The 13,999-nt window shown below is 36.1% G+C and overlaps 1 protein-coding gene across 11 annotated transcripts in view; it reads right to left on the bottom strand.

The window, feature by feature from the left end:
* Positions 1-13,999, bottom strand: part of PIK3CB (phosphatidylinositol-4,5-bisphosphate 3-kinase catalytic subunit beta) — a 265,299-nt gene that overhangs the window by 189,649 nt on the left and 61,651 nt on the right. The window contains exon 1 of one of the 11 annotated variants that reach the window (XM_036877280.2): positions 6,299-6,396. The exons of 9 other annotated variants lie outside the window; for them this stretch is intronic. The gene's annotated coding sequence lies outside the window, so the exon portion shown is untranslated. Of the gene's footprint in view, positions 1-5,782; positions 5,799-6,298; positions 6,397-13,999 lie in introns of those variants that run through there. One more of the 11 variants, XM_057498708.1, reaches the window with a different exon arrangement.

Below are 13,999 nucleotides of genomic sequence, written 5' to 3'. Positions count from 1 at the left end.
GGCATAGCATAGAGGCTCCACCCTGAGCCCCAGAACCACTGGCCCTGGCAGTGCAGGCAGGCACAGCAGCCGGGAAGCAGGAAAGAGCTCTTTCCTTCCAGCAGGCAATGCAACCACGTGCCTGTGAACTCCGCCATCACTCCAGGGGCTGTACAGGTCCAGAGAGTACAGCTTGTGGGCACCAGAGGGCGTGACCTATACAAAGTTATTATTCCATAGGAATCATTAGTAATATGAAAAGGCAAAAGAATGTGGCACAAATGAAAATCCCTCAAACACCAGAAAGGGGGATAAGTGAAACTGAAATCAACAATCTTCCTGATTAAGATTTCAAAATAAATATCATAAACATGCTCACAGGGCTACAGAAAAATATTCAAGAATTCAGTCAGAATTTTAAGAAAGAGATAAAACTTTGAAAAATACAGTATCTGAAATGAAACATACAATGGAGGCATATAACAGCACATTAGATGAGGCAAGAGAGACAGTAAATGGAATAGAAATTAGAGAACAGGAATACAAAGAAGCTGAGGCACAGAGAGAAAAAAGGATCTCTAGGAATGAAATAATATTAAGAAAACAGGGTGACCAATCAAAACAGAATTAATATTTGCATTATAGGGGAACCAGAAGAAGAAGAGAGAGTAAAGGGGATAGAAACTCTCTTTGAGGACATAATTGCTGAAAATTTCCCCAATCTGGAGGAGGAAATAGTCTCTCAGGTCATGGAAGTGCACACATTTCTCAACACAAGGGACCCAAGGAAGACAACACCAACATATATATAATTAAAATAGCAAAGATCAAGGACAAGGACAGAGTACTGAAAGCAGCCAGACAGAGAAAAAACATCACATACAAAGGAAAACCCCTCAGGCTATCATTAGACTTCTCAACAGAAACATTACAAGAGAGAGGGCGTTGGCATGATATAGTTATTCCAATAAAACAGAAGTGCCTTGATCAAAGAATACTCTACTTGGAAAGATTATCATTTAAATTTCAAGCAGGGATTAAACAATTTCCAGATAAGCAAAAGTTGAGAGAATTTACCTCTCACAAACCATCTCTATAGTGTATTTTCAAGAGACTGCTATAGATGGAAGTGCTCCTATGACTAAATATAAGGCACCAGAGGGGAAAAAAAACACATTAAAGGAAGTAGACAAAATAATTGCTAATCACATGCAAAATTAAATCAAGTACCCAAGAAGTCAGTCAAGGGATAAACAGTACATAATGACACCTAATACATAAAGACTGGAGGAGGAAAACACAAAAGTACCTTTATATTCGGTTTGAAAGAGCATAAAAAGAAAGTTAAGTTACACTGTTACACAATAAAGAAACTGCCCTTGGACCTCTGGCAAGAATGAATCTAAAGCATGTAATGGCAGTAAGTACATATCTATCAATAATCACCCTAAATGTAAATGGACTGAATGCACCAATCAAACTACATACAGCTACAGAATGGATAAAAAACAAGACCCATTATAAGCTGCCTACAAGAGACTCACTTCAAACCCAAAGACATACACACAGACTAAAAGAGAAGGGATTGAAAAAGATACTTGATGCAAATAACAGGGAGAAAAAAGCAGCAGTTGCAGTACATGTATCACCCTAAATAGACTTCACAACAAAGTAACAAGAGACACGGACACTACATAATGATAGAGGGGTCCAACAAGAGGATATAACCAATACAAATATCTATGCAACCAACATAGGAGCACCTGCAAATGTGAAACAAATACTAAGAGAATAAAGGGGGAAATAGAATGCAATGCATACATTTTAGGAGACTTCAACACACCATTCACTCCAAAGGACAGATCAACCAGACAGAAAATAAGTAAAGAGACAGAGGTCTTAAACAACACATTAGAACAGATGGACCTAAGACATCTAGAGAACACTCCACCTCAAAGTGCCAGGATACACATTCTCAAGGGAACATGGAACATTTTTTAGAATAGATCACATTCTAGGACACAAAAATAACCTCAGTAAATTCAGAAGAATTGAAATTGTACCAACAAGCTTCTCAGACCACAAGGGTATGAAACTAGAAATAAATTATGCAAAGAAAACAAGCCCACGAACACATGGAGGCTTAACAACATGCTCCTAAATAACCAATGGATCAATGACCAATTAAAAAATAGAAATCAAGCAATAAATGGAGACAAATGAAAACAACAACTCAACACTGCAAAATCTGTGGGATGCAGCGAAGGCAGTTCTAATAGGAAAGTATATAGCAATACAGGCCTATTTGAAGAAGGAAGAACAATCCCAAATGAATAGTCTAAAATCACAATTATTGAAAATGGAAAAAGAAAAACAAATGAGGCCCAAAGACAGCAGAAGGAGGGACATTAAATAAATATCAGAGAAGAAATAAATAAAATTGAGAAGAATAAAACAATAGAAAAAAATCAATGAAACCAACAGCTGGTTGAGAAAATAAAGAAAATAGATAAACCCCTAGCCAGACTCATTAAGAGAAAAAGAGAATCTACACACATAAACAGAATCAGAAATGAGATAGGAAAAATCACAACAGAAACACGAAGACTTATTAGAGAATACTATGAAAATCTATATGCTAACAAACTGGATAACCTAGAAGAAATAGACAACTTTCTAGAAAAATACAACCTTCAAAGACTGACAAAGGAAAAAAATAGAAAATTGAACATACCAATTACCAGCAATGAAATTGAATTGGTAATCAAAAAACTACCCAAGAACAAAATTCTGGCCCTGACAGATTCACTGCTGAATTTTATCAGACATTTAGAGAAGACATAATATCCATTCTCCTTAAAATTTTCCAAAAAATAGAAGAGGAGGGAATACTTCCAAACTCATTCTATGAAGCTAGCATCATCACCCTAACACCAAAACCAGGCAAAGGCACCACAAAAAAAGAAAATTACAGACCAATATTCCTGATGAACATAGATGCAAAAACACTGAACAAAATATTAGCAAACAGAACTCAAAGATACATCAAGAAAATCATACACCATGATCAAGTGGGATTCATCCCAGGGATGCAAGGATGGAACAACATTCAAAAATCCATCAACATCATCCACCACATCAACAAAAAGAAGGACAGAAAGCACATGATCATCTCCATAGATGCTGAAAAAGCATTCAACAAAATTCAACATCTATTCATGATAAAAACTCTCAACAAAATGGATATAGAGGGCAAGTACCTCAACATAATAAAGGCCACATATGACAAACCAACAGCCAACATTACACTGAACAGCGAGAAGCTGAAAGCTTTTACCCTAACATCAGAAACAAAACGAGGATGCCCACTCTCCCTGCATTTATTCAACATAGTACTGGAGATCCTAGCCACAACAATCAGACAACACAAAGAAATAAAAGGCATCCAGATTGGTAAGGAAGAAGTCAAACTGTCACTGTTTGCAGATTACATGATATTGTACATAACAAACCCTAAAGAATCCACTCCAAAACTACTAGGACTAATATCTGAATTCAGAAAAGTTGCAGGATACAAAATAAATATACAGAAATCTGTTGCTTTCCTATACACTAACGATGAACTACCAGAAAGAGAAATCAGAAAAACAATTCCATTCACAATTGCATCAAAAAAGAGTAAATTACCTAGGAATAAACCTAACCAAGGAAGTGAAAGACCTATACCCTGAAAACTACAAGATACTCTTAAGAGAAATTAAAGAGGAAATTAAAAAATGGAAACTCATCCCATGCTCTTGGCTAGGAAGTATTAATATTGTCAAAATGACCTTCCTGCCTAAAGCAATCTACAGATTCAATGCAATCCCTATCAAATTACCAACACCATTCTTCAACAAACTGTACAAATAGTTCTAAAATTCATTTGGAACCACAAAACACCCCAAACAGCCAAGCAATCCTGAGAAGGAAGAATAAAGCAGGGGGCATCTGGCTTCTCAACTTCAAGCTCTACTACAAAGCCACAGTAATCAAGAGAACTTGGTACTGGCACAAGAACAGGCCCACAGACCAGTGGCACAGAATAGAGAGACCAGATATTAAACCAAACATATATGGTCAATTAATATATGATAAAGGGGCTATGGATATACAGTGGGGAAATGACAGCCTCTTCAATAGCTGCTGTTGGCAAAACTGGACAGCTACATGTAACAGAATGAAATTGGATCACTGTCTAACCCCATACACAAAAGTAAATTCAAAATGTATCAAAGACCTGAATGAAAGTCATGAAACCATAAAACTCTTAGAAAGAAACACAGGCAAAAATATCTTGGACATAAACATGAGCAACTTCTTCATGAACATATCTCCCCGGGCAAGGGAACAAAAGCAAAAATAAACAACTAAGACTATATCAAACTAAAAACCTTCTGTACAGCAGAGGACACCATCAGTAGAACAAAAAAGACACCCTACAGTATGGGAGAACACATTCATAAATGACATATCTGATAAGGGATTGACATCCAAAATATATAAAGAGCTCACGCACCTCAACAAACAAAAAGCAAATAATCCAATTTAAAAATGGGCAGAGGATCTGAACAGACAGTTCCACAAAGAAGAAATTCACATGGCCAACAGGTACATGAAAAGAGGCTCCACATCCCTAATTATAAGGAAAATGCAAATTTAAATCACAATGAGATATCACCTCACACCAGAATGGCCAACATCTAAAAGACAAGGAACAACAAATGTTAGCAAGGATGTTGAGAAAGGGAAACCCTCCTATACTACTGATGGGAATGTAAATTAGTTCAACCACTGTAAAAAGCAAATAGAAAAGTCATTTGACCCAGGAATTCCACACCCAGGAATTCACCGAAGGAAAACAAGAGCCCAGATTCATAAAGACATAGGCACCCCTATGTTTATCACAGCACTATTTACAATAGCCAAGATATGGAAGCTAGCTTAGTGTCCATCAGTAGATGAATGGATCAAGAAGAGGTGGCACATATACACAATGGAATATTATTCAGCCCTAAGAAGGAAATAAATCCTACCATTTGCAACAACATGGATGGAGCTGGAGGGTATTACACTCATTTAAATAAGCCAGGTGGAGAAAATAAGTACCAAATGGTTTCACTCACTTGTGGAGTATTACAATCAAGCAAACCTGAAGAAACAAAATGGCAGACATACAGACTCCAAGAAGGGACTAACTTTTTCCACAGGGATGGGGTTCGGGGATTTGGTGAGGTGGGGAGGGAGAGAGAAGGGGATTAATGGGCATTATGATTAGCACACATAATGTAGCGGGGACATGGGAAAGACAGTATAGCACAGAGAAGACAAGTAGTGACTCTATAGCATCTTACTATGCTGATGGACAGTGACTGCAATGGGGTGGTGGGGGAACTTGACAAAATAGGTGAAAGTAATAACCACAAGGTTGTTCATGTGAAACCTTTATAAGATTGTATATCAATGATACCTTAATAAACTAAAAAAGTTCTATCATTCAGGACACTTTGTATAGTCCAAAGAAGGAAGGAGTCAGGTTAGAGCTAAGCTATCTGTTCTATTTTTTTTTAGTATGTCTTCTTAATATGTCTACATTCATTAGTATTTAACCACAAATTTACATTCTTAATACTTCATCTAACTACAAACAGAATACATTTGTAAATGCTTAGTATGCTTCTACGAAACAAGTTTATTTATGATAGGCCAGATTTATTTACATGTCCACTAATGCAGGGCAATTTTTAAAAATCACAATACATACTTAATATAGAAAAATGACTTGTGTGGCTAACACAACCACAGAAAAAACTGATTCCAGTCTTGCTCAAGGAATTCGTCTCTTTTAAAACATTTCCCAACAAGCCGTCAATATATTTCACAAATAGCTGGTAATCATCACAGAAAACATTCTGAAGAAAAAAATGTACCTAAAATTAAAAGTGTGTAATTTCAATAAAATGTACATTGTTACTAACATTCCCTCTCCAAAAAAAACAGATTACTGTATTTGGACCTAAAAATACAAGCTCCAAAATATAAACTGCAAATTCAGTAAAGCAGTCATCTCAGATAAAATTATCCAGTATATAAATGTTACTTTTTCTAACTCTGAATGGTTAAATAAGGTCTAATTTTACAAAATAGTCACCAAGTATTTCACTTTCATTCTACCGTTCTCTTTAATCTAGTATTACAAGATTCATTAATATTTGACCAGATCCACAGATTTTATTATTGAAATACTAAGAGTTCCTTTTCATAATAAGGTTTCGCCTACATTTTGTAGTAGAACTTCAACTGTACAACCTTGGATAACTTCCTCTCTGACCTTCAGTTCCTGATTTGTGAACAACAGTAATATTCACCATGCCGTTAGTCTAAGAATTAAATAAAATAGCAAATACAGAAAAGTATCTTGCACAGCACTTCACATATAAAAAGCACTCAGTAATTTTTGACCAATAGTAATTTATAAAACCTGTTTCTTTGCAACTAAAGAAACAGCTACACTCCTAGGAACAGACCCAAAGAAAACAACTTCTCAGAGTCAAAAAGACATAGGCACCCCTATGTTTATCACAGCACTATTTACAATAGTCGAGATACGGAAGCAACCTAAGTGTCCATCAGCAGATGCATGAATAAAGATGTGGTATATATACTTAATGGAATACTATTCAGCCATAAGAAACAAACAAATCCTACTGTTTGCAACAACATGGATGGAGCTAGAGGGTAATGTTCAGTGAAATAATCAGGCAGTGAAAGACAAATACCAAATACTCCATATGTGGAGTATAACAGTGAAGCAAAACTGAAGGAACAAAATAGCAGCAGACTCACAGACTCCAAAAAAGGACTAGTGGTTACCAAAGGGAGGGCAGATCGGGAGGGATGGAGAAAGGGATTGTGGGGTATCCATGACTGGTATATATGTTATGTGTGGGGTCACAGGGAAGACAGTGTAGCTGAGAGACGACAAAGAGGGCTCTGTGGCATCTTACTACACTGATGAACAATGACTGCAATGGGGTACTGGGGGGGGACTCAATAATAAGGGTGAATGTAATAACCACATTGTTTTTCTTGTGAAATCTTTGTAAGATTGTATATCAATGATATCTTAATTTTAAAAAAAAGGAATAGCTATAGCTCCTATTCTCAGCATAAAATCATCAGCCCTGATTACTTAGTATGAAAGGAGTTAGAACAATGCTTCATCAAAAGGTGGTCTCCAAAGACCTACTAGGTGGTTTCCTCATGTGCATTTCCCAAAATTAATTGTAATTTCTACAAAAGTCCCATAAAATAGTTCTGCATTGGGTAACACTTAATGTGACGCTTTCAGTCTTAGTCTTAGTAAATATATTTTCACTTCATTTTTGTTATAGCATTTGTCTGTATTAAAATTTGTTTTTACTATGTTCCATCATTCACTTTAGGATCAATAGCTCAAGAACAGTTCAAAGAAACCAAAATTGGAAGGGCAAAATTCAGTTATACTCCTTGTAGCAAAACAAATACAATGTACACAACTACTAAAGAGGTTCCAAGTCCATAATAAAGTGACAATACTCAGATAGAAAGTAGAATGAGCTGTTGCAAAATTCTTTTATCAAATTACAGAATTGAATATATCAATGGCATACAATATAACAGAGCAAGTCCTACCACATGTGTGTATTAGTAGAAATTTTGCTTTATTAAGGCTAAAACCTCTGAAGTGTGTATCATGGTTCCTAAGAGAGAAACGCTTAATGACTTTTTGTTCTATTTATGAATGAAAAGCTAGAGTAAGGATTTTTCATTTAGTCTATTTTGTAAGTCAGGATACAGAAGCATAAGTGGCAGTAATATGTACTAATCATGAAATTTAAGTCGCCAACACAACATCCATGTGTCAGTCTGTACTTCTAATCAATGATTTCACAGTGATCTAAGTATACATATAAGCATCTGACTGGTTTATCGGAGTATCACATATTAAAATGTACATCATTTATAAAAAATGACCTTTTGTAATGTTATAAAGCATTTAATTTTTATAATTACATTTGCACATAGATTATACAACTTATAAACTTCATTGCAATATAATATAACAAGTATTGGCAAATATAGTACAAAAAAGGGGTTTGGGCATATTACTATGTGACAGATAGTGACTGCACTAGAGGGAGTGAGGACTTGATAATATGGGTGAAAGTTGAACCACTGTGTTGTATATCTGAAACAATCACAAAATTATGTATCAATGACATTTTAATAAACAAATTTTAAAAACCAGGAAGGGTTGAGCCTAAGGCCTAAGAGGGTTTAGAGTCACTGGTATAAATGTCCTTAAGGTTCTTTATACATATTGCTAAACTTCCTGGGAAGGTTTTACCAGCTTGTATTCCCACCACATTAATGGCTGTACATAGTATCCATTAACAGAACTTTAATCTTAGTCAATTATCCAAAGGCAAAAATATTCTTGTGATGCTTAATTTGCATTTTTTATTACTTACAAAATCAAACTTTCTTGAATATTTATTTCTCTATGTGTTTGGTCAAACTGATGTTGTTTATACATGATATTTTTTCACTTAAACATTAACAGTCTTTTCACATTTCACAGTGAATGAATGATACCATGAAAATACTAAAATTCTGAATTGTAATTTTCTGACTTGTTGCTTGTTTAAAGTTTTTAACTTTAAATACATTAAAGTATATTATCAGAATAAATGGAACACTTGTATCCTAGGAAACATTTGCTGTGAGAATAAGTCTTACTGTGATTAAAAAGAGCGCTTACATCTCTAAAAGATAGCCCTGAGTAAAATTCTGTTTTGAAGTAAAAAGATAGCCAAATACATTCCAATTCCAATACTCATTAAGTTTAAACTACACCTTATCAAATAATGGAATGCCCTAAGTGGACTTCACAGAAGGCTAAGAAATCTGTCATTTGTGTTATATTGGAAATTATTAGAAATTATATTTTTTCCATTTTAATTGTATTGTTGCCATTATTTCCTTTTTAAAAATTCCATTCTTAACGAATGTATTCAGTATTCAAATACAAGCCTTTTTAAAATTTAAATTAAATAAAATAAACATTGTTATCCATTCTCCATGGTGGAGTGTCACTATTATCTATTTCCAGTTGCTAAGCTCTTTTTCTGTTGAGAATTTTTATGTGGTGAGGATTTAGAACTCTCCAAAATCAGTTACAGTCAAGGCTAATTCCACGGGCCCAGGGTCTCTCCATGGTATGAGAATTGCAATTCACATTTTCTACATGGAGATTTCTAGATGATTTTCATTCCAGATTAAATCTTGAAGATCACCTACAGCAGCACTATCTCAGCAGTACTTTATGCTTTCCAGGTTTAGAAAGGTTTTGATATCCAATGAATCTCAAATGCACAGAGAACACTGAACTATAGGGTGCTCTACAAGTCACACCTTTTACCCTTTTTCTTCCTTCTTCCACTGATAATCACTGAACAAATAATAAGGTTCTGAAACAAGACATATAAATTAGCAATGTTTACTTAAAGGCATTTTCAAATAACTCCCACAGTCCCAACAACTTTTTAAAAACTATTCTCAGGTAAAAGTATAAATACAAATTTAGATATATAATCCATAAGGATGATACTCAAATGGGGAGAGGGGACATTATTGACATTATATCTTCAGAAAAAATGGGCTGATAAAAAAATCTTAATTCAGCAGATTGCCAAGAATGTTAATAACCTTCCTAGAAACATAATTAAAAAATATATGTCATACCACCCCTTATTCCAAAATAGACTGCTAACAGCTTTAAAGTGCTGCACTGAAAATTATTTAAATGGTCTTGATTCAAATATCTAATTTTTCATTCTAAATGAATAGTATTTTAGGCATGGGAACTAATTATTCAGCCTATTTCAATCACTGATTAGCCATAAATATCTTTTAAGGTAAAAGTGATTATTTTCCTAAATAGATAAAATAGGACAGGCTTATCACCAATAAATATATGGTACAAAATATGATGGCCTTCTCCAGCATTTGAAGACACAGCTGAGATAATTCTCCTACATAATAAGCAAGTACTTTCTATTTTTAACATTTTTACTGTTGAAAATAATATGGAAGGGATAAAAGATGGCAGCATGAGAAGTGAGACAGAGACCTCCTCCTAAAACCACATATAATACGAAAATATAATTACTACAACTAATCCTGAAAGACCAACAGGAAAGAAGGCTGCACCAGATTGCATACACTTGGAGAAAAGAGCAGACCTCACAGAATAGGGGAATGCACCAAAGCTGTGACCCAGCGGGACCCAAGCCCTTCAACCACCCCAGCCCATCGGCTGGAGAAAGAGAAGTAGAGTGGGGAGGTAGTGGAGTCCTGGGACTACTGTCCACCTAGCCCTGGAGATCTGCTCTGGGAGCATGAACCTACACTGCATGGTGCTCTGGTGATTTAGTGTGGTTGGAAAGCTAAGACAGGTGGAATACCTGCAGAGACAGTGATTCCAGCTGCTGGTGGAAAACAGGAATTCATATCCGGCTGATCTGGGCGGGCAGTCTGAGAGACTTTCTAACAGCAAGAGGGATGCTAAAGGGGCAAGGATTACACAGAGCTTACTGCTCAGGAGAAAGGACAGATAGACAAAACTGTCCAGGTGCACTCTGCCCAGCAGGTTGTGAACTTTCAGGATCTTCAGGCAATCCATCCCTGGCTGGCTATGAAGCTCCAAGGCTCCCCACCGGGATAACCCAGCCTGCTGTGTCTTCCTCCTGGCTAGCCTGCACCTGGCTCGTGAACTGGCAGCTCCTGCCCTCACATCAGGTCAGACAGAGGAAGCCCCGCATACAGCAACTACCAACACAAAGCATAGAGGCTTACATCTGTCCATTCGGCCCACTAGTTCTGGCAGTGGAAACAGGCATAGCAGCCAGGAAGCAGGAAACAGCTCTTTCCTCCCATAAGGCACTTGCACCATTCCCCTCCAACCCCCAACATCACCCCAGGGGCTAACCAGTTCCAGAAAGTAGGGCTTCTGGGCACTACAGGGCGCCACATACGAAAGAATCTGGTTCAAAGCAAAAAATAAGCACCAGAGAAAGGACCAAATGAGACTGGATTTAATAAATCCTCTTGAAAGAGGTTTCAAAATAAAAATCATGAACATGCTCATGAAGGTACAGAAGAATATTCAAGAACTCAGGAACGAATTTAGGACAGAGTTCCAATCATTGAAGAGCACAATGGAGGAGATTAAAAGCAGATTAGATATGGAGGGGGAGCGAATAAATCAAACAGAAACTAGAGAAGAAGAATACAAAGAAGCTGAGGCACAGAGAGAAAAAAGGATCTCTAGGAATGAAAGAATACTGAGAGAACTCTGTGACCACTCCAAACATAACAATATTCATATTATAGGGGTACCAGAAGAAGAAGACAGCAAAAAAGGGATAGAAAGTGTCTTTGAGGAAGTAATTGCTGAAAACTTCCCCAATATGGGGACTGAGATAGTCTCTCAGGTCATGGAGGTGCACAGATATCCCAACACAAGGGACCCAAGGAGGACAACACCAAGACATATAATAATTAAAACGGCAAAAATCAAGGATAAAGACAAACGATTAAAAGCAGCCAGACAGAGAAATGAGATCACATACAAAGGAAAACCCATCAGGCTATCATCAGACTTCTCATCAGAAACCTTACAGGCCAGAAGGGAATGGCATGATATATTGAATGCAATGAAGCTAAAGGACCTCGAACCAAGAATACTTTATCTAGCAAGATTATCATTTAAATTTGAAGAAACAATTAAACAATTTCCAGATAAGCAAAAGCTGAGAGAATTTAGCTCAAACAAACCACCTAAACAGTGTATTTTTTTTAGGACTGTTATAGATGGAAGTGTTCCTAAGGTTAAATAGCTGTCACCAGAGGTAATAAGAAGGGACAATGAGTAATAAGAAGGGACAATGAATATGATACCTAATATATAAAGAATGAAGGAGGAAAAAAAGGAGGGGGAAACAAAAAGAACCTTTAGACTGTGTTTGTAATAGCATAAAGTTAAGACTCTTAGTTAGGAAGTTACCTTGAACTTTTGGTAACCACGAATCTAAAGCCTGGAATGGCAAAAAAGTACATACCTATCGATAATCACCCTAAATGTAAATGGACTGAAAGCCCCAATCAAAAGACACAGAGTCACTGAATGGATAAAAAAATCAAGACCCAACTATATGCTGCCTACTACAAGAGACTCACTTCAAACCCAAAAACATACATAGACTAAAAGGGAACGGATGGACAAAGATATTTCATGCAACCAATAGGGAGAAAAAAGCAGATGTTGCTGTACTTGTATCAGACAAAATAGACTTTAAAACAAAGAAAGTCACAAGAGACACAGATGGACATTACTAAATAATAAAGGGGTCAATCCAACAAGAGCATATAACCATCATAAATATCTATGCGCCCAACACAGGAGTACCTCTATATATGTGAAACAAATACTAACAGAATTAAAAGGGGAACTAGAATGCAAGGCATTCATTCTACAAGACTTCAACACTCCACTAACTCCAAAGGACAGATCAATCAGACAGAAAACTAGTAAGGAAACAGAGGCATTGAACAACACATTAGAATACATGGACCTAACAGACATCTACAGAACTCTACACCCAAAAGCAGCGGAATACACATTCTTCTCAAGTGCACATGGAAGATTTTCAAGAATAGATCATATACTAGGCCACAAAAAGAGCCTCAGAAAAATCACAAAGACTGAAATTGGACCAACCAGGTTCTCAGACCACAAGGGTATGAAACTAGAAATAAATTGCACAAAGAAAACAAAAAAGGCTACAAACACATGGAGGCTTAACAACATGCTCCTAAATAACAAATGGATCAATGACCAAATAAAAACAGAGATCAAGCAATATATGGAGTCAAATGGCAACAATAATTCAATACCACAAAATCTGTGGGACACAGCAAAGGCCGTGTTAAGAGGGAAGTATACTGCAATACAGACCTACCTCAGGAAAGAAGAACAATCCCATATGAACAGTCTAAATTCACAATTAATGAAGCTAGAAAAAGAAGAATAAATGATGCCCAAAGACAGTAAAGGATGGACATAATAAAGATTAGAGTAGAAATAAATAAAATCGAGAAGAATAAAACAATAGAAAGAATCAATGAAAGCAAGTGCTGGTTCTTCAAGAAAATAAACAAAATAGATAAACCCCTAGCCAGACTTATCAAGAAAAAAAGAGAGTCTACACACATAAACAGAATCAGATATGAGAAAGGAAAAATTACTATGGACATCACAGAAATACAAAGAATTATGAGAGAATACCATGAAAAATGATATTTTAACAAACTGGATAACCTAGAAGAAATGGACAACTTTCTAGAAAAATACACCCTTCCAAGGCTGATGCAGGAAGAAATAGAAAATCTGAGCAGGCCAATTACCAGTAAGGAAATAGAACTGGTAATAAAAAAACTACGAAAGAACAAACCACATGGACCAGATGACTTCACCGATGAATTTTATCAGACATTTACTGAAGATCTAATACCCATCCTCCTTAACGTTTTCCAAAAAGTAGAAGAGGAAGGAATACTTCCAAACATATTCCATGAGGCCAGCATCACCCTAATACCAAAACCAGGCAAACACACCACAAAAAAATAAAAGAACAGAAAAATATCCCTAATGAACATAGATGCAAAAATACTCAACAAAATATTAGCAAACCGAATTCAAAAATACATTAAAAAGATCATCCATCATGATCAAGTAGGATATATTCAAGGGATGCAAGGATGGTACAATATTAGAAAATCCATCAATATCTCCACCACACCAACAAAAAGGACAAAAACACATGATCATCTCCATAGATGCAGAAAAACCATTTGACAAAATTCAACATCCATTCAT

Source organism: Manis pentadactyla, chromosome 1, assembly GCF_030020395.1.
Source record: "Manis pentadactyla isolate mManPen7 chromosome 1, mManPen7.hap1, whole genome shotgun sequence".
Lineage (NCBI taxonomy): Eukaryota > Metazoa > Chordata > Mammalia > Pholidota > Manidae > Manis > Manis pentadactyla.
The sequence above is the reverse complement of the archived record's forward strand: the minus strand, read 5'-3'. Positions and strand labels throughout refer to the sequence as shown.